The following is a 21,541-nucleotide window of genomic DNA, read 5'->3' as shown; positions in this document are numbered from 1 at the left end:
TAGCTGGGATTATAGGTGCCTGCCATCATGCCTGGCTAATTTTTGTATTTTTAGCAGAGACAGGGTTTCTCCATGTTGGTCAGGCTGGTCTCAAACTCCTGACCTCAGGTCATCTGCCCACTTCGGCCTCTCGAAGTGTTGGGATTACAGGCATGAGCCACCGCACCCGGCTACTTATTTTGAAACAGAGTCTCACTCTGTCACCAGACTGGAGTGCAATGGCATGATCTTGGCTCACTGCAACCTGCACCTTCCAGGTTCAAGCGATTCTCCTGCCTCAGCCTCCTGAGTAGCTGGGATTACAGGCACACGCCACCACACCTGCCTAATTTTTGCATTTTTAGTAGAGATGGGGTTTCACCATGTTGGCTAGGCTGGTCTTGGACTCCTGACCTTGTGATCTGCTCATCTCGGCCTGGAGGTGGAGCTTGCGGTGAGCCGAGATCGCACCACTGTATTCCAGCCTGGGCGACAGAGCGAGACTCCATCTCAAAAAAAAAAAAAAAAGGGAAGACCACACAATAGTTCTAACAGCCGCATCCCATGTGACACAGTGACAGGCCATTGTGGGCACCCCGGTGACTTGTTTTCTTCCTTTCCTCGGGGGTGGCACTCTGGAAGCCATTCAGTTCCCTTTGGACACACGTGCGTATGTGTGTGTGTGCGCTGGTGTGTGTGCATGTGTGTGCATGTGCAGCCATAGATCAGGGCCAGAGTGGCTGTGTGGGTGGAAATTCAGAAACATAGCCTTGTGTCTGTGTTGACTTTTTTTTTTTTTTTTTTTTTTTTTGAGACAGAGTCTTACTCTGTCGCCCAGGCTGGAGTGCAGTAGTGTGATCTCAGCCCACTGCAACCTCCATTTCCCGGGTTCAGGCAATTCTCCTGCCTACCTCAGCCTCCCGAGTAGCTGGGACTATAGATGCGCGCCACCACACCCAGCTAATTTTTGTATTTTTAGTAGAGACAGCATATCACCATATTGGTCAGGCTGGTCTTGAACTCCTGACCTCGTGATCCGCCTGCCTTGGCCTCTGATTACAGTGCTGGGATTACAGGCATGAGCCACTGCACGCGGCTGACTTTTTTTTTTTTTAGACAGGGTCTCATTCTGTCACTCAGGCTGGAGTGCAGTGGCGCCATCTCAGCTCACTGTAGCCTCAACTTCCTGGGCTCAAGCAATCCTCGCACCTCAGCCCCCCAATTAGCTGGGACCGCTGGTGTGCGCCACCATGACTGGCTGATTTTTTTGTACTTTTTTGTAGAGATGATGTTTGCTGTGTTGGCCAGGCTGGTCTCAGACTCTTTTTTTTTTTTTTTTTTTTTTTGAGACGGAGTCTCGCTCTGTCGCCCAGGCTGCAGTGCAGTGGCGCAATCTTGGCTCACTGCAAGCTCCGCCTCCCGGGTTCACGCTATTCTCCTGCCTCAGCCTCCTGAGTAGCTGGAAGTACAGGTGCCCGCCTCCACGCCAGGCTACTTTTTTTTTTTTGTATTTTCGGTAGAGACGGGGTTTCACCATGTTAGCCAGGATGGTCTCAATCTCCTGACCTTGTGATTCACCCACCTCGGCCTCCCAAAGTGCTGGGATTACAGGCATGAGCCACTGCTTCCAGCCGCTGGTCTCAAACTCTTGAGCTCAAGTGATCCACCTGCCTCAGCCTCCCAAAATGTTAGAATTACAGGCGTGAGCCACTGTGCCCTGCCGACTTTCTGTTTTGGAAGATTTCGCACATAGACAAAAGTAGAAAGAATAGTATCACAAACCCCCACCCTGTCTAATTCTGTTAGGGCTGCTATAATAAAAATACCATAGACTAGGCGGCTTAAACAACACATTTATTTCTTACAGTTCTGGAAACTGAAAGTCTAAGATCACCGCGCCAGCAGAACCAGTGTCTGGTGGGGGCCCCTTCCTGGTTCATAGACAACTGTCTTCTTGCTGTGTCCTCACGATGAAAAAAGGTGAGAAATATCACTGAGGCCTATTTAATAAGGACACTAATCCCATTCCTGAGAGTTCATCCCTCATGACCTCATCACCACCCCCAAGCCCCACTTCCTAACACCATCACCTCGGAGGTGAGGATTTCAACATATGAATTTTAGGGGGACAAAAACACTGAGTCTTTAGCAGAACCCTACCCTTCTTTAGCGTTTATCAGCACATGGCCAGTTTGGGGTATCAACAGAAGACCATGGCTTGGAATAATAAAAATATCTTCCATTTGTATAGAATATTCAGTCTTGCACACGAACATCTTTTACGGATGGTGTTTCATTCAGTTCTCACAACAACCATGAAGGAGATATTCTTCTTTCCATTTTAGAGATGAGAAGACTGAGGCCTCTACCCATGGTTGATCCCGGTGCTGGCCTGGATATTGTGGCTTCCCAGCCAGCCCTCTCCTCCGTGTTCACTGAGAATGCCAGAGCTGTGTGTAGTGGTCATTAGCCCCACTCCCACTATGCGTGGGTGCAGTGGCCCAGGGCAAGCCCTCTCCCTTTCTGGGTCTTGCCTAAGGGACTCTGCCTCTAGATGACCCCAAGAGGTCCTTTCCTAGCCTGGAGTCCTGAGGTTCCTGCTGCTGTCTCCGTGAGTCCCGCCCTGCCCCTCCCGGAGCTCAGTGCCCTCCTCCCTGGTGTGTCCTACTTAACAGGAATGGAGCAGTTTAGAAACAACCTAGAAAACCGAGAGAGGCAGCCCACGCAGCCCCACGGCCCCTCTCCCGGGGCCCAGCGCTCACTCTGGGTGACTGGTTGGGTTGTGACAAGCAGGGAGAGGGACCCTCACTTGTCCCCCGTTTCCACTCAGGACTCACTGTAGCTGCGGGGTTCTGGGGATGGAGACCTGGTGGCTTACAAGATTCTCGGAGAGAAAACTATGAGATTCTGGAAACTCCCTCAGGGGACCCTACTCAGCTCCCAGCCAGCACTGAGACCAGGTTCCAGAAACAGATCTTTTCTTTTTTTAACCAGCTTTTTCCCCCCATAGTGACCCACTTTTGTTGTGGAGGCCCCCAGGCGCTGTGGCCACCTTCCTGAGTCTTTTTTCTGTAGGACGGGCTCCCTAAGGAGTCCTAGCTCCCTGCACTGTGTTTGGAAAGGCCCAGGCGGGGGCACAGAGTGCCTTCCAGGGTGAGGAGTGCCCCTCCCAGCGTCTCAGGGCCAAGAAACAAGTGTTCCAGGTTCCTGGAGCCACCATACAGCCCTCTGGTCTGGAGCCCTTGCTTGGTTTCTGAGACATAAATGGAAACTCAGTCCCTGAGTTCTCTGTCCATCTGCTGGGTGCCTTCGGGAGGTGGCAGGGGATGGGGAAAGGAGAGATGGACAAGGAGGTGATGGTGCCAGTCAGCGATACAAGAGCCGTTAACACAGGACCTAAGGATCATTTCACATGTAGATATTGACCACTCCCTAAATATCCAGCCTCGGAGAATGCAGGCTTAGCGAGCTCTAGGTCTAGCAGGGAGCCCTTTGGGGGCAGCGTGGGAGTTGGAGGCTGCAGCCACAGGGGTACACATAGAGAATTCCTGTTTTGTGACTCGTGTGGACTGGGAAATATGGGATGTTCGACAAGGAACAGGGGCACGTTCCTGCTCTCAGGGATTTGCAGTTTAGTTGTTTATACATACACACACAAACACACACACACAAACACACACGCACACAAACCCACCCCCCTAACCCCCCCCCCCCCCCCCACACACACACAGAGAGAGAGAGAGAGAGAGAGAGAAATCATTGAAGAACAATTAAGCACTTGAATTCTGTGGGTGTAACCAAGGCAGTCTGAGAAGAGGTTAGTCTAGGTGGGAACACACTAATACTGTTCTACCGCAGAGGTGGTGTTTGCATCTTCTACTTTGCATTTGAGCTGTGCAGGAGCAGCACCGGGAATGGGAACAGCATGAACAGAGAGGGTGGAAGTGCACATGAGCCTCGTTTGTTCAGAGGACTCTGAGGGAGATCCATCTGCCTGGGATGGCGTGGAGTCTAGAATACTTCATTCCACGTGTGTGGTGTTTGGCCATGGAAGGTAAAGGGAGGCCAGTGGAGTCAGGAAGCCTGGCAGACACTGGGTTGGGAATGCATCTTGGTTACTCCAGGCACTGGAGCTGGTTCTGAATGATCTTCTCAAGCCCAGAGGTGGAAGCAGGTGTAGGAGGGAGAACAGGGCACTGCAGAGGCCTCAACGGAACCAGCAGGGCCTCTTTCCCTGTTGCTGTGAACCAAAATGCCTCTTCCCAGCTCCTGTTCCACTTCCCATGCTTGCCAATCCATCTTTTCCCATGGAATAGGGATAATGATGGTTGTACCTTGGTGAGCTGATATTGTACCTTTGAGATTCAATGAGGAGGGATCTCACGTCTTAGTGACAGCGGCTCAACACTGGCCTTCTGATGCTCCTTGGTGCAAGCAGCCTGGGTGCCATGGAGGGTGGCAGCAGGCAAACAGGTTCCTGGGTGGAAGGGGCTGGGTACCCGGTGAGACCGCACCTTCAGGCTGCCAGTCCTGTGGACTGGAGGGGGAACTCGTGGTGCTTTTTCCTGGGCCCGCCCATGGCTGCCCATGAACAAATTGGCACACACTATCCTCCTCTGAGGCTGGTTCAGCCAGAGCAGGGGAGGCGACTGGAGGACCAGCTGCAGAGAGGAGCTACCCTCTCTGCTGATAGCTAGAGAATGTCAGAACGACCAGCAGTAGGGAGGAGCTTCCCACTGCAGGGATGACCTACCTGCAGCGGGTAACAACCCATTCCAGGGCCTCCTCTCTGCTAAGAGCTACAGAGACAACTGGATGACCTGCCAGCAGAGAAGAGCCATCCACCCCAGGCCTCCTCTCTGCTGAGGGCTGAACACTCATTGGGACAATCTGGCTGCAGAAAGGAGCTACCCACAATGGGTCTCTGAGCTGTTCTACTGCTCAATAAAGCTCGTCTTCGTCTTGCTCACCCTCCACGTGTCTGTGTATCTCATTCTCTCTAGTTGCAGGGCAAGAACTCGGGGCCTACCAAATGGCAAGGCAAGAAGAGCTGTAACACAAACAGGGCTGAAACGTGCCCCTTGTTCACCACGTTGTGGACAAAGAGAGGGAGAGAAGAGCTGTGGCCCTTCGGGGGGCCCAAACCTGGGAGCTCCCTAAGCCAGGGCTGTGACTCCTCTTTGAGGTCCTGTGATTCCTGGCATCTCTGAGCTTCCAGGTGCCACCACATTCCAGGCCGGCACTGGGGAAGCTGCTTGCGGTGTGCCTGGTCCAGCTGCAGCCTCACAGAGAACCGGCGCCCGTGCCGGCACCTGGAGCTGCCCGCCCCACTGCAGCAGCCGGCATGCCTGACCGTGCACAGTGGCCGGACCCCACGATCGCTCACTCAAACACCCGTCCCCGCTCCACGCCTGGGTTGTTCTTGGCAGGTGTGGGATCCAGGCCGGTAGTGTGAGCCGAACACAGGCCGAGTGGGTGGAACAAGCTGAGCAGGCCTGAGAAAATGCTGGACAAAGGTGCCACTGGCCACAGAGGTTTCCAGCCAGAAAAGTGACACCCCAGAGATCCTGTAACATTAGCATAAGGCCTGGCCCTCTGAGGAGTCTGGTGGCTGATTGCTGTTCTGTTGATGGAGCACCTTCTTTCTTCATCTGGTTGATGTCTTCGCTTCCTTGAAGCCCAGCACCACCACTGGCCCGGGACGGGGCCCCTCTGCACTCTGACTGGCCCTGGGGACGAAGCACCAACATGGCAGACCTTTCCCCCAGCGCATGGGGACCTCCTCCCAGGGCCAGCGACTGTGGCTTCTTTAGCCTCTGTCTCCCGAGCACCTAATGCCTGGCTCGTAGGAGAGGCTCAGAACATTTCTGAAGGAATGAATGAATGCACGAAAATGTGTAAGTGCTCTGCAAATTGGCAAGAATTCACAAAAGTTAGTTAATATGCTTCTCCAGAGACTGAGCCTTGGGCAAACACTTAATGAAATAAACAGGGCTGGATTTCAAGGTAAAGGCCAGATTGGAGCAAGGCTTGAGGGGATGGTTATGGGGGTGGGGGTGCACATCCTCTACATCCTCTTCTCAGCAGCCCCTCCACCAGCCCAGGGGCCCAGGATCTCCTGACTCCTCAGTCACACAGCCCGGTAGCAGCAGTGCTGTCATCTTCTTTTTATGGGAAATTTGCTCCCCACAACCCCACTGAAATGGTGTTTCTTCCTGATTATAGCATCAATCATTGTAAAACACTCAAATTTCAAACAGCAAAGATTCAACACAGAAGGTTAAAAAAAAATCCCTTCTCTGGTGGGGCGTGGTGGCTCTTGCCTGTAGTCTCAGCACTTTGGAGGCTGAAGTGGGCGGATCACCTGAGGTCAGGCATTCGAGAGCAGCCCGGCCAACATGGTGAAACTCCGTCTCTACCAAAAAAATACAAAAATTACCTGGGTGTGGTTGTGTGCGCCTGTTATCCCAGCTACTTGGGAGGCTGAGGTAGGAGAATCGCTTGAACATGGGAGGCAGAAGCTGCAGTGAGCCAAATTCACGCCACTGCACTCCAGCCTGGGTGACAGAGAGAGACCCTATCTCTAAGTAAATAAATACATAAATAATCCCTTCTTATCCATCCCTGTGCCCCATGAGAGAGGCACTGTTTAGACTATGTCCTCCCAGATGTTTCTCCTAGTGCATTCACTAATTTGCTTACTTGCTTAATCCATCCATCAATTTATTTATTTATTTTACAAAGGCAGGACTCTGCTAAGCATAGCTCTGCCGTTTCCTTCTATCACCCGGCAACACAGAGTGGACAGTTATTTTAAAAATCTATATTGCACTCTTGTTAATGGCCATATAATGTTCTGTGCTATGCAGGAGGCATCACTTATGTGACCAGTCCTGGACTGATGGACATCTGAATTGTGCTAAATGGAAATTGCATTTTGCAGGAGGCCTGAGTGGCAAGGGCGATGGTTGGCTGGAAGAACGGTTCCTTAATGGTAGAGTTTCAGGCGTAACACTAAGCAGCATTTCTTTCCTTCTTTGCTCCACATCTTTCTTTTGGTGCTGCCTTTAACAAGATGGCAGCATGACTTATGCCTGAGCTCTGCCTTGTGTCCTGCTCTCCTTTCCCAAAGGGGTGAGGGGACACCACAGGTCCCAAGCACACCCCTATCCACCTCTCTTCCTGTATGGCATTGCCAGCCTGGTCTGCTTGTCTTCCCTCGCAGGGATCTGGCAGCCCCAGCCTGGCTCAGAGATCCTTATTTGCTCAGCTTGGGAATTTGGCAGTGGAAGATCTTGACACATGCCGGGGCTTTGGGGAGGGCCTGGGTAAAGGCACACAGTGAAGATGAGGACAAGATGAGGTGAGGGAAGTGGGCGGGTTGCAGGAGTAACAGTGACTAGGGCAGCAGGTTATTCTGTCCCAGGAGATGGGGAGCCAGAGACGACAGTCGCTGCTGTTTGTTATGGCACTTGGGAAATTTGATGATGCAAACAAGACCTCATCCTCTGGTGACTATGAATATTCATTAGAAGCTCTTCTCTGAGCAGCTGGGAATTCCTCCAGGCTTGCTAATGAACTTCTTCCTTCAGTCCAGGAGGGCTGGGAGGCAAAGGATGGGCTGTGTTCCTTCTTCATCCTGCCTTTCCTCCCTCTCACCCTCCTCTTACCCCCGCTGACCTCAGGAGTATGGCGGAGGTAGAGCCAGGAGGGCAAGGCCTGGGGTCTATATTTGATCCCGAATTTGCAGGTTTTGCATCTGAGCTTTTTGGAGCTTGAATTCCTCTCTGTGTCCTTCTCCCCAGTGAAAATCCATGACCAAGGCTACTTCTAAAAAAGAGCCTGAGAGAGGAGCATAGGGAGCTGGATGCAAAGGTGGAGATGGTTTAGAATAGGTGGGGAAACTGAGGCTAAGAGCAGAATTAGCTTGCCTGAGTTATGTAGCAATTAAGCAACACAATTGGAGTTGAACCCAGGCATCTGAATCAGAGTCCTCACATCTTAACTCCCTGTTCACCCCTGAAACCAGATTTGACCATTGGCTGTACCCCCAGTGAAATCCCATTGTGGACTCTTTGTGTATCTGGGCCTAAGCCACCTCGTCCATGAGGCCTGCCCTCTGCACCGCAACCACCTCTGCTTCCCGGACTCTGCAGTCCTTCTAGGCTAAAACACTCAGCACTTGGCACAGATGTCCTGGCTGGGTCGTTTATCTTTATAGGGGGCACCTGTTTCTTGAAGCGGAGGGTGGGGCCCGTGTCTTATATCTTCAGCCAGGAGTGTGGGGACCTACTTTCCAATCCCAAATCAGGACATGAGGCCTGGTGACTATGACCATTTTGTAGGAACCACAGGAAAGAATATGTGAATCAGGACTGTCCAGATTAGGATAGCCAGGAAAAAATACGTGTGCACGGACTGAATCGCAGACGAAGACTGAAAGAAGAAAGGAATCTCAGAGTTTATCTCTAGGCCAATGCATTTCAGCTTTTTTTTTTTAGACGAAGTTCCGCTTTTGTCAACCAGGCTGGAGTGCAATGGCGCGATTTTGGCTCACTGCAACCTCCACCTCCCGGATTCAAGTGATTCTCCTACTTCAGCCTCCCGAGTAGCTGGGATTACAGGCATGTACCACCACATCCAGCTAATTTTTGTATTTTTAGTAGAGACGGGTTTTCACCATGTTGGCCAGGATGGTCTTGATCTCTTGACCTTGTGATCTGCCCGCCTTGGCCTCCCAAAGTGCTGGGATTACAGGCGTGAGCCACTGCGTCTGGCCTTTTTTTTTTTTTTTTTTTTTTTTTTTAAACAACCACCAAACTTTTTTCCCAAGTGCAATATTACTGGAAGCCTGACAGATAAAACAGACAACAGTCAGGCTGCTCAGGTGCAGAATGAGATGAGGGGCCTAGAGTCCCTCCTGCTTGCTCCTCAGCAGCAACTTCTGACCAGGTTGGTTTCAAAACCATGATCTCTCCACCTCACTGGTTACACAGATTTAAAAAAACCCTGAGGCTCAGAGAGGTAAAGGATTTGCTGAAAGTCACACAGCTCCGTATAACAGGAGCGGAATTAGAAACTGGTTCTCAATTGTCCTGCCAGGGGCTCTGCCCAGCATGGACCCTGAGTCTTTGAGGTGTCCTGGTCTAAAATCTGGGGGTCAGCCAGACAAGTGGGTCTCCATTCCCCTCCATCAGCCCTTGACAGTTGAGGCCTTTTTGATGCTGTTGAGTTTGGAAAGATTGGCATGGGAGAGGAGGTGGGTTTAGAAGGAGCTAGGAGTGCAGAGAGAAAGAGAGAAAACTGTTCCAAGTGGAATTTGATTTGGATAATAATGCTTAGCGTGGGGGTCTCATTTGGTTCAGGATGAGGGGTGGGGAGAGGCAGGGAGGATACTGCTGCTGCTTTATCTCATTGAGGGAGGGGAGGGAATTGAGAATGTTCAGGGAGTGTAAGCCTAGTCCTGTGCCTCTGCAGACTTTATCAGGGCCCTTAGTGCAGCTGCAGCCTGTGGGACCAGCCTGTCTTGTGGCTCCTGCCATTATGTTCTTAGCAAGTGCCCTGGACATTTCCAGCCCTGATGGCTGCTGGCCCTCCTGGTCCCACTTAGCTGCTCTTCTCCCCTCCCTGTGCTTTCCATGGCTTCTTCCTGGTTCAGGGCCTTTGGAGCCCTTCCTGGCTGCTTCCCCTCTTTCAGGGCTTGTAGAGAATTCCATCCGAAGCTCCTTTATGTGGCACTCAGGGACAAAAATAAGTAAACAGGAGGATGTGGAATAAAAGAGGAGGAAGGGCAAATATTGTCTCTCAGGGGAGGATTTTCATTCATCTCTAGCTATGCCTCTGGGGTTTGCCAAGACTCAAGAGAGCAGGCAGGGTTTGGTCGGCTGGGACTCATCAGCTGGTGGCTAATTGTCTTCCCTGGAGTGGTGCCCAAACCCCACTCTGCAGACTGCCATGGGCTTTCCAAGCCACCTCTGCCTTCTCAGTTGGAGATGTTGTATTCTTCTATCATCGATCCATCCATCCATCCCTGCATCCACTCATCCATCCCTCCATCCATTCATCCATCCATGCATGCATCCAGTAAATGGTTCTTAGGAGTGCCTACCAGAACCAAGCACGGTGCTAGGTGCTGGACACACAGAGATGAGAAGGCATCAGGAAACTCACTGCTCAAGAAATGGTGAATGGGTAATAGCAGCTATAATACAAAGCGCAACAGGGATTTTGAGTTAGTTCTAGATTGGATTTATGCCTCCACCCCTCATTTGATAGTTAACGGTGTGATCGTGTGTGAATTACTTAACCTCTCTGAGCCAGGACCCTCAAGGAAGGCCTCCCAGAATACTGACACCTGAGAGAGGCACTGAGGCAAGAGGGGTTCCGCTGAGCCAGGATGGGAGAGTGCAGGGTGTCGCCCACAGAAAGGAGTGGAGCTTGGTTAGGGATGTGTGGGAGCACTAGTGAGGGGCAGAATGGAGAGGCTGGGGGCTGGGGCCAGGTGGGGAGGGCATTGACTACCAGGCCAGGAAGGCGTTGGTTCAGGAGACCAGGAGGGTTTTTGAGCAGGAGAGTGAGACGCAGCTCCTTGGCTCCCAGGGCAGAGCTAGCCTTCCAGTCCCTTGGTGCCTAAGCCACGAGCTTCCTCTCAGAACCATAAATCAGGATCTGATGATCAGATTCCTAGGGGAGGACCCGCTCAGTGTCAGGACTAGCTAGGTGACCTTGGTGAATCACTTTGCTTCTTTGGGTCTCAGGGTCATTATCAGGTAAAAATAGAAACTTGAATGCAGTCCTCCCTCCAGTATTGGGTTCCGTCACTAGCATCTCTTCTGCAGTCTCTTTGTGCCTGCGTCTTTCTGCCTGTCCTCCTTCCTGCTTTGTCTTTCCATGGCCTGTGAGCAGGGTGGAGAAGCCGATTTGCTTTTGCTCCCTGTTGTACCAGGGCGGGGTGGATCAGCACCTCCTTCCTGGGCACTGAGTTTCCCAGCTTTGCTGTTAGGCAGCTACTGCCGGTGAAGGTGAAACAGCTCTCACCTCCCTTCAGGGCTCCTGGGCACAGCTATCTATGAGCTGACGCTGGCACTTCCTCTTACCTCCCCAGGGCACTGGGGAGGCAGTGGGCAGGACAGTAGGCCTGGCTGGGTCAGAGAGTGCACAGCATTCACCCAGGTGGGTGATGTCCCAGCCTGAAGCCCCTCTGAACTCTGACAGCAGGCAGCCAGGGAGGACAGGAGAGCTTCCTTGGTGAGTAGGAGCAGTTCCTTGGTGGGCCCCACCCCGAGGCAAGGCCCTGTTCCTGGGGAGAGTTTGTTCTGGCTGGCAGAACTTCCCGAGTTGGTGCCTGTGGCTGGGAATCTTCCATGGGAGTTTGGGTATGGGGCACAAAGGCAATCGGTGGCTGGGCGTGGTGGCTCACGTCTGTAATCCCAGCACTTTGGAAGGCCGAGGCAGGCTGATCACTTGAGGTCAGGGGCTCGAGATCAGCCTGGCCAACATGGAGAAACCCTGTCTCTATAAAAAAAAATTAGCCACGTGTGGTGGTAGGCGCCTGTAATCCCAGCCACTCAAGAGGCTGAGGCAGAATTGCTTGAACCTGGGAGGTGGAGGTTGCAGTAAGCTAAGATCATGCCACTGCACTCCAGCCTGGGTGACAGAGCAAGACATGGTCTTAAGCAAGCAAGCAAACAAACAAAGAAAAACAAAGGCAATAGGTGACATCTTTTCTCCCTGCTTGGATGAAGCGAGTCACACAGCCAGGACTGGCTTGATGAGTCAGTACAGGAGGAATCTTCCCACATTGGATTAGAAAGGTTACAGGGAAGGCCTTCCTGCCCACCTCAAATATCGCCCCTATTACACCTGGAGACCCCAATTAAAAGTAATTACCCCTGGCAGAGGCCATACCTTAAAGTGACATTAGTGCATGCATTAGATTCCCCAATGGCTGACTGAGAGTTGGAGAGGCCTTTGCAGGTGGTAAGGGGCAGTGCCAGGGGCTCCATGGGTAGGCAAATGAGACCAGAAAAGGTAAAATAAATAAATAAATGAATTAAAAAAAAAAAAAAAGGCTGGGCACAGTGGCTCATGCCTGTAGTCCCAGCATTTTGGGAGGCCGAGGGTGATGGACCACGAGATCAGGAGTTCGAGACCAGCCTGACAAACATGGTGAAACTCCATCTCTACTAAAAAAATTAGCTGGGTGTTAATTTTTGTATTTTGTAAAAACACAAAATACAAAAATTAGGTGGTGCATGCCTAAATACAAAAATTAGCTGGGTGCTAATTTTTGTATTTTTACAAAATACAAAATACAAAAATTAGGTGGTGCATGCCTGTAATCCCAGCTATTCAGGAGGCTGAGGCAGGAGAATCACTTGAACCCGGGAGGTGGAGGTTGCAGTGAGCCGAGATCACGCCATTGCACTCCAACTTGGGCAACAGAGCAAGACTCTGTCTCAAAAAAAACAAAACACAAACAAACAAACAAAACCCAACCAAACGAAAGAAAAAAAAAAAAAAAGACAGTCTTCTGACCACTTCCACTCCCACAGCGACCACGAAGTCCTCTGTATCCATCCATCCCGGGGAGGCGGCTGGGCTGAGACAGTTTCCTCTGCAGCTAAATCAAGAAAGGCTTTGCTGGTGCAGAGTGAGGGTGGGGTGAAGAAACCAGCTCCAGTGGGGCTCACCTTCTGTCTCCTTTGTTTTTTAGCTGGGTGGCCTTGGGCAGGTGACTTATCCCCTCCAGCCTCAGTTTCTCCATCTGTAAGAAGTCATTACCAATTACCAATTCCATAAGGGTGCTGGGCAAATTTAGTGAGACAATGTGGCGTATTCAGAATGGTGCCCTGTAAGTGCAGAGAAGGTGTGGCTGCCCCGGTCGGGGAGGGTCCAGGCCTGTGTTCCATGAAGCCCCTGTCTCCCTATCTGCCTATTCCTGGGGCTGCCGATCAGTCTTTCTTAATAAGCCTCTCTTTATCTGCCCCTCTTCTTTGCCATTGCTCAGCTCGTCCTGTATCTCTGGCCGCTGTCATGTTATCTCCCTGTCTATCTTGTTCCTATCTCTGCTCTGTGCCTGGCTCCATCTCTCCCCCCCTCCATCCCATCCTCCCTCCTTGCTCTGGGTTTCTCCTTGCCATCTGTCTGGCAAACCCTAGTCCTATGGACCCCCGCCCCAGCCCATCACTGTCACCCCCTCCCCACAGCCCCCCAGGACTTTCCCTCCCGAGCCTAGCTCCCTGTGCCCATCTTCCTGTGCCCCCTCTTTCCCACAACAGCCCTGGCCTGAGCCCTTTCCTGGCACTCCCACCGCACCCCGAGCAGGCGGCGTGGAGTGGAGCAATGCAGGCAGATGAGGGGGAGTGCGGTCTCCCGAGGTGAGGGTCGGGCCTGCTAATTCCCCCGCTCTGGGTGGAAGACGCATAGGCCTCATTCAATTATGTCACATCCACTCAGCCGTTCCACCCAGATGATACAGACCAGCCCGCTCACCCTCCCTTGCCAGGACCTAATGGAGAGAGATCTTCTTCGGCCTGGCCGACCACAGGGTCCTCCTGGACCTGTATGGGCCCAGCCTGTCTGGCCTCGGGGCTCTTGGCCCATTGCGATTTGCTGTTCACTCCAATTACACCCAACAATTGGCCTCTGGAGTTTGTCCCTCTCACTGTAATCATTATGGAATTGGATCTCAGGGCCTCTCATTCCATTACTGCCCCCTCCCCATGTGGCCAAGGCCTGCAGGAAGCAGGCTGGTCTTGCCCCTCCCATGAGGCCCCAGCCCGTGGGTAAGCAGACCAGGGAGGTGACCGCGGGGACACGGGGCCTGCTTCTCCCTTTTGAAATACACACCTGCCGTTGCTTTTGGTGTTTTAGACATGAAGTCTTTGCCCATGCCTATGTCCTGAATGGTACTACCTAGGTTTTCCTCTAGGATTTTTATGGTATTAGGTCTAACATTTAAGTCTCTAATCCATCTTGAATTAATTTTCGTATAAGGAGTAAGGAAAGGATCCAGTTTCAGCTTTCTACTTATGGCTAGCCAATTTTCCCAGCACCATTTATTAAATAGGGAATCCTTTCCCCATTTCTTGTTTTTCTCAGGTTTGTCAAAGATCAGATGGCTGTAGATGTGTGGTATTATTTCTGAGGACTCTGTTCTGTTCCATTGGTCTATATCTCTGTTTTGGTACCAGTACCATGCTGTTTTGGTTACTGTAGCCTTGTAGTATAGTTTGAAGTCAGGTAGCGTGATGCCTCCAGCTTTGTTCTTTTGACTTAGGATTGTCTTGGAGATGCAGGCTCTTTTTTGGTTCCATATGAACTTTAAAGCAGTTTTTTCCAATTCTGTGAAGAAACTCAACGGCAGCAAAAGCTAAAATTGACAAATGGGATCTAATTAAACTAAAGAGCTTCTGCACAGCAAAAGAAACTACCATCAGAGTGAACAGGCAACCTACAGAATGGGAGAAAATTTTTGCAATCTACTCATCTGACAAAGGGCTAATATCCAGAACCTACAAAGAACTCAAACAAATTTACAAGAAAAAAACAAACAACCCCATCAAAAAGTGGGCAAAGGATATGAACAGACATTTCTCAAAAGAAGACATTCATACAGCCAACAGACATATGAAAAAATGCTCATCATCACTGGCCATCAGAGAAATGCAAATCAAAACCACAATGAGATACCATCTCACACCAGTTAGAATGGCGATCATTAAAAAGTCAGGAAACAACAGGTGCTGGAGAGGATGTGGAGAAATAGGAACACTTTTACACTGTTGGTGGGATTGTAAACTAGTTCAACCATTATGGAAAACAGTATGGCGATTCCTCAAGGATCTAGAACTAGATGTACCATATGACCCAGCCATCCCATTACTGGGGATATACCCAAAGGATTATAAATTATGCTGCTATAAAGACACATGCACACGTATGTTTATTGCAGCACTATTCACAATAGCAAAGACTTGGAATCAACCCAAATGTCCATCAGTGACAGATTGGATTAAGAAAATGTGGCACATATACACCATGGAATACTATGCAGCCATAAAAAAGGATGAGTTTGTGTCCTTTGTAGGGACATGGATGCAGCTGGAAACCATCATTCTTAGCAAACTATCACAAGAACAGAAAACCAAACACCGCATGTTCTCACTCATAGGTGGGAACTGAACAATGAGATCACTTGGACTCAGGAAGGGGAACATCACACACCGGGGCCTATCATGGGGAGGGGGGAGGGGGGAGGGATTGCATTGGGAGTTATACCTGATGTAAATGACGAGTTGATGGGTGCAGCAGACCAACATGGCACAAGTATACATATGTAACAAACCTGCATGTTATGCACATGTACCCTACAACTTAAAGTATAATAATAATAAATAAATTAAAAAAAAAAAAAAAAAAAGAAATACACACCTGAGGGCATCACCATGGTGTTCATTCCAGGCATCAGTTCTTTACTGACTCAAGGCTGCGCCAGGTGCTGTGGGAGATTCCAGAGAAGCCCCAAACCCTTCCCATTCCTCAAGAAGTTCAGTCTGGGGAGACGAAGCCAACAGAATGAAACAATTATGCCCAGTGCTGGCCATAAATAGAAGTGGATTCAGGAAACAGAAGATCAGGTATCTGGAGGATACACATTTATTGGGAGTTTACTGGGTGGCAGATTCTTTCATGTGCATGATGTCATTCAATCCTCACCAGTCTGGAAGGAAGGGATTGTCTGCATGTTTGAGGGGTCTGGGGGTGGAAACAGGCCCAGAGTCATTGAGAGGCTTGTCTGAACTCAAGTTGCTGGTAAGTGACACAGCCAGCACTCAGCGCCTTAGGGTCAAATCGTTTCTTTCCCGGCATCCCGTAGGAGCTGCCGTGTTTAGGGTAGGCTCTGAGGCAGGATAGGGTGGGCAGAGGGGAGGAGGGAGGACCTTGGGTGGGGGCAGCTGGAGCGAATTTAGAAATAAGGACATTTCAGCCAGATGTGGTGGCTCATGCCTGTAATCCCAGCACTTTGGGAGGCTGAGGCGGGCAGGTCATGAGGTCAGGAGATCGGGACCATCCTGGCCAACATGGTGAAACCCTGTCTCTACTAAAAATACAAAAATTAACTGGGCGTGGTGGTGCGTGCCTGTAATCCCAGCTACTCGGGAGGCTGAGGCGGAAGAATCGCTTGAGCCTGGGAGGCGGAGGTTGCAGTGAGCCGAGATAGCGCCATTGCACTCCAGCCTGGCTACTTAGAGGGACTCTGTCTCAAAAAAAAAGGACATTTCAGGAAACAACAGATGCTGGTGAGGCTATGGAGAAATAGGAATGCTTTTACGCTGTTGGTGGGAGTACAAATTAGTTCAACCATTGTGGAAGACAGTGTGGCGATTCCTCAAGAATCTAGAACTAGAAATACCATTTGACCCAGCAATCCCATTACTGGGTATATACCCAAAGGAATATAAATCATTCTACTATAAAGGCAGATACACACGTGTTTATTGCAGCACTGTTTACAATAGCAAAGACTTGGAACCAACCCAAATGCCCATCAATGATAGACTGGATAAAGAAAATGTGGCACATAGACACTCTGGAATACTATGCAGCCATAAGAAAGAATGAGATCATGTCCTTTGCAGGAACACGGATGAAGCTGGAAGCCATCATTCTCAGCAAATTAACACAGGAACAGAAAACAAAACACCGCATATTCTTATTTATAAGTGGGAGTTGAACAATGGAGAACACACAGACACAGGGAGGGGAACATTACACACTGGGGCCTGTTCGGGGGGTGGGGGGCAAGGGGAGGAAGAGCATTAGAACAAATACCTAATGCATGCAGTGCTTAAAACCTAGATGACTGGTTGATAGGTGCAGCAAGCCACCATGGCACATTGATACCTATATAACAAACCTGCACGTTCTGCACGTGTATCCTGGAACTTAAACTAAAAAAAGGAAAAGAAAGAAGGACATTGATGGGGGTAAAGTGAGAGGGCTGCCGGCGGGGCGGGGGATGCACTGTGGGGAATATGAGAAATGTGGCCAGCTAAGGAAAGTGGGGGCCTTGCATGGCTCACAGAAGAGTCTGGGTCTCAAAATTTGGCAGAAAGGATCACTTGCAAGAGAATGAGCAGCAGACCAGTACAGTGGGATGGTTCGTCCCTCAAAAAGACATGTCAACGTTCTGACCCCTGGTACCAGGGATTGTGAACTTATTTGAAAATGGGGTCTTTGCAGATGCAATTAAGGATCTGTAGGTAAGATCATCCTGGATTTAGGGTGGGCCCTACATTCAATGACTGCTGTCCTTCTAAGATTAAGGACAGGGCAATTTGAGACACAGAGGAGAAGGCCACGAGAAGACAGAGGCAGAGACTGGAGTGAATCAGCCACAAGCCAGCCAATGCTGGGAGCTGCCAGAAGCTGGGAAAGGCAAGGAAGGATCCTCCCCTAAAGTCTTTGGTCCTGCTAACACTGTGACTTCAGACGTCTGGCCTCCAGGACTGTGAGAGAACAAATCTTTGTTGTTCTAAGTCACCCAGTGTGGGGTAATTTGTTGCAGCAATCACAAGAAACTAATACCGGCTAGAAGGAGTCTATTTGTCCCACACAAGGAAAGTGACAGGCAGGGACAGCAAGTGGGGAGCTGCTTTGCCAGGACAGTTTGGGGTCCACCCTCAATCCAGGGTGATGGTCTTCTCCCCACCAATGTCCCCTGAGGCCTCGTGGAGTGCCCCCGACATGGCTCATGGCAGCAGGACTGAATAGGGGATTCAGCCCCCTGCCCCTTGCCATTGGCCGGGGAGGACATGCTGAATCCCAGAACGAGGGTCCTCAGAGAGGCCGGGGGAGGCAGTTTTAGGCTGCACAGAAAGAGGCCCTCCTCACACAGTGGGTAGTAAACATAGGACCGCATCAGCCCTTGAGAGGAGTTCCGCTAGAAATAGAAACAGGTTCCCTAGGGGCTGCGTTGACTTGGCGGACAGTGGCTCCGTGACATGGTATTAAGGGGAATGAGGGATGCTCCAGGATGAGCATAAGGAAAACCAACTGCACTAATTCCCTCCCTCTCCACCGGCCCTCGGGGATACATGGGGTGCCTGTCACAGGGAGGAAGCCTGGTCTCCCTGAGTGGCTCCTGGACTCCATTTCCAGCTTGAACTTAAAGAGCAGAATCCAGGGAGATAAGCCTGAGTTTGGTTAAGTGTGAGTTTGGTTTTGAGAGACATTTACAACAAATTGAGAAATCTCCGTGGGAGTTGATGACAGAGACTGAGGTCAACAGCAGGTATGGAAGTTAAGTGAAAAGCATCTTACAGCAAGGGCTAGGGCCGGGCGCAGTGCCTCACACCTGTAATCCCAGCACTTTGGGAGGCTGAGGCAGGTGGATCACTTGAGGTCAGGAGTTCAAGACCAGTCAGACCAACATGGTGAAACCCCATCTCTACTAAAAATACAAAAATCAGCTGGGTGTAGTGGCATGTGCCTGTGGTACCAGTTACTCAGAGGGCTGAATCACCAGAATAGCTTGAATCTGGGAGGCGGAGGTTGCAGTGAGCCAAGATCATGCCATTTCACTCCAGCCTGGCGACAGAGAGAGACTCTGCCTCAAAAGAAAAAAAAAAAAAAAAAAAAAAAAAAAGCAAGGGCTCGGAATAGAGAGATGTGGGGCTTGAATGTTATCAAATGCTCCTCTGTTTGGAGGCTGGCTTGTGCGCGCGGGGAAGGAGAAATGGAAAAGCACAGTGAAGAGGGAGAGGAAGTGAGGCTGGGGCCACTTATCTGACCACAGGCCTCAGTGCCCAGAATGTTCCTCTCTTTCCTCCCTGCTGATTGTAGCTGTTTGTGGTTTTTTCCTTCATCGAGGGCGAGGTGTTTTCCAGAACCACCCTCTGCCAGAGCCATCCCGTACCACACTCCCCTCTCTGCGTGCCTCCCTCCGTCCTTCCTGGACAGCACTAAAAGGGAGACCCAGATAATTGTCAGCAGCCGAGGCCTCCGGCTTGCTTCCAGTCTGTCTGTGAGGGAATGCTCTTAGTGAGGCTGCCTCAGTTTCTCTTTTTAAAATGGGGGCAGTTATTCTGGGGTTCGCTCTGTTCAGAACTGACGCAGAACAGGATATCTTGGGCTGGGTGTGGTCACTCACGCCTGTAATCCCAGCATTTTGGGAGGCCAAGGGGGGAGGATTGCTTGAGCCGAGGAGTTTGAGGCTAGCCTTGGCAACATGGCAAGACCTTGTTTCTACAAAAAATACAAAAATTAGCTGGGCATGGGGACACACACCTGTAGCTCCAGCTACTTGGGAGACTGAAGCAGGAGGACTGCTTGAGCCCAGGAGGTTGAGGCTGCAGTGAACTGTGATTGTGCCACTGTGCTCCAGCCTGGGTGACAGTTGAAAAAAAAAAAAAAAAAAGGATCTTCCTATCTGTCCCTCTCTGTGGCTCTAGTTTCTTCCTCCTCAGCTGAGAGCCTGCCAAAAGCTGACTGTCTGTGTGTATGTGATGTGTGTGGGTGTGTGTGCTCCTGTGTACTCTCACACAGCTGAGCTCGGTGTGCTGGGCACCGGTCGGCCAGCAGGCCTCATTTGCTAGGTCAGTGTCCTTTCTCCTTGCAACACACCTTTACCAAGCTTTCAAACAAACCACACTGAGGGGTTCTGGGCTGTGTCCAACCAACACTCTTGCTCCCCTAGTCTCTGCCCACATCTGCTCAGGACCCCCAAGGCCTATATATGCCTAATGTCTTAAAGTCATCCCTCCCAGAACATTACTGCTGCAAGGGTCTGGAAGAACCTAGCCCAGTCCCTTGGGTTTCAGATAAGGACGCTGAGGTTGAGAGACGACGTGGCTGTCCAAGGTCACATAGCTAGCGCTCGGGAGAGCTGGGGCCAGGGCCTGGACCAGTCATGTAGATGCTCAGATGGGGTGTGTGCTGGCACCCCTTCAAACAGGCTTTGCAAAATATATGTTCCACGCTCTGTCCGTGGGGTTGGAGTTGGTGCTTAAGGGAAGTGTATGGGAGAGTTCCTACCAATCCCCGTCCATTTCAGTGGAAGCGGGGACCAAGATACTGAAGAAGCCAAGGGTAGAGGCCCAAGTTTTGGGCACCATATGGCTTATTTGTTGCATTTTTTTGAGACAGAGTCTCGCTCTGTCGCCCAGGCCGGAGTGCAGTGGCGTGATCTCGGTGCACTGCAAGCTCTGCCTCCCGGGTTCATGCCATTCTCCTGTCTCAGCCTCCCGAGTAGGGGGGACTACAGGTGCCTGCCACCACGGCTAGCTAATTTTTTGTATTTTTAGTAGCGACGGGGTTTCACCATGTTAGCCAGGATGGTCTCAATCTCCTGACCTTGTGATCCGCCCACCTCGGCCTCCCAAAGTGCTGGGATTACAGGCGTGACCCACCGTGACGGTCTTTTTTTTTTTTTTTTAAGACAGGGTTTTGCTCTGTTGCTCAGGCTGGAGTGCGGTGGTGCGATCTGGGCTCACTGCAACCTCTGCCTCCCAGGCTTAAGTGGTTCTCCTGCCTCAGCCTCCCGGGTAGCTGGGACTACAGGCATGCACCACCACGATCGCCTAATTTCTGTATTTTTTGGTAGAGATGAGGTTTCACCATGTTGACCAGGCTGGTCTCAAACTCCTGACCTCAGGGGATATGCCTTCCTTGGACTCCCAAAGTGTTGGTATTACAGGTGTGAGTACTACAGGCATGTGCCTGGCTGCAATGATATTTTGGTGTCCCTTGCAGATTTGTGCCCAGGTGTCCCACCCCCTTAATGCAGCCTGCTGGTCTGGAGCTCTGAGCCCTGCCTCCCCGCTGCAGCCTGCTTTCCTTCGAGCCCCAGCATCTTGCTCATTGCACAGGGATGCTGTGTGCCACGGGGGCTCCCCTCTCCAGGAGATGTCACAAAGACCCTGTGCTCCCTTTGAGCCTCCTTCCTGGTCTCTGTCCCCGGCCTTCCTCCTCTTCTGGCTCCTTCCTTCCCAATTCTTTTTTTTTTTTTTTGAGACGGAGTCTCGCTCTGTCGCCCAGGCTGGAGTGCAGTGGTGCGATCTCAGCTCACTGCAAGCTCCGCCTCCTGGGTTCACGTCATTCTCCCGTCTCAGCCTCCCGAGCAGCTGGGACTACAGGCACCCGCCGCCATGCCCAGCTAATTTTTTGTATCTTTTAGTAGAGATGGGGTTTCACTGTGTTAGCCAGGATGGTCTCGGTGTTCCAACCTCGTTATCCACCTGCCTGAGTCTCCCAAAGTGCTGGGATTACAGGCGTGAGCCACAGCACCCGGCCCTTCCTTCCCAATTCTTTTGTCTCCACGGCCTCTTTGACACCTCCTACTTCTCCAAGCTCCCTGGCCTAGACTAATCTGGCACTTTTCCTTCCCATGTGTCTCTCTAAAGCTCATTCCTCAGACTTTTGCATTCTCAGAGCCGTGACAGCTTCATCCCCATCTAAGTCCCAGCTGTGTTTCCTGTCCCCCATGCGGACTCTGGCCTGTCCCCTCCAGCCCTGGCACCTACCTTTGTGTGACTGAGAGGGACCACTATCTTTCTGC

At 51.1% G+C, this 21,541-nt stretch overlaps 1 long non-coding RNA gene across 3 annotated transcripts in view; it reads left to right on the top strand.

Annotated features, from left to right (window-relative positions):
* Positions 1 to 4,950, top strand: part of LOC108587176 — a 42,615-nt gene extending 37,665 nt beyond the window's left edge. For all 3 annotated transcript variants that reach the window (XR_004185770.1, XR_004185769.1, XR_004185768.1), the window contains 2 exons: positions 1,847 to 1,959; positions 2,325 to 4,950. This is a non-coding gene — a long non-coding RNA (uncharacterized LOC108587176). The remainder of the gene's footprint in view (positions 1 to 1,846; positions 1,960 to 2,324) is intronic.
* The last annotated feature ends 16,591 nt before the right edge of the window (positions 4,951 to 21,541 follow it).

This window comes from Papio anubis, chromosome 8 (assembly GCF_008728515.1).
Source record: "Papio anubis isolate 15944 chromosome 8, Panubis1.0, whole genome shotgun sequence".
Lineage (NCBI taxonomy): Eukaryota > Metazoa > Chordata > Mammalia > Primates > Cercopithecidae > Papio > Papio anubis.
Note: the sequence above shows the minus strand (reverse complement) of the source record. Positions and strands in the feature narration are given on the sequence as shown.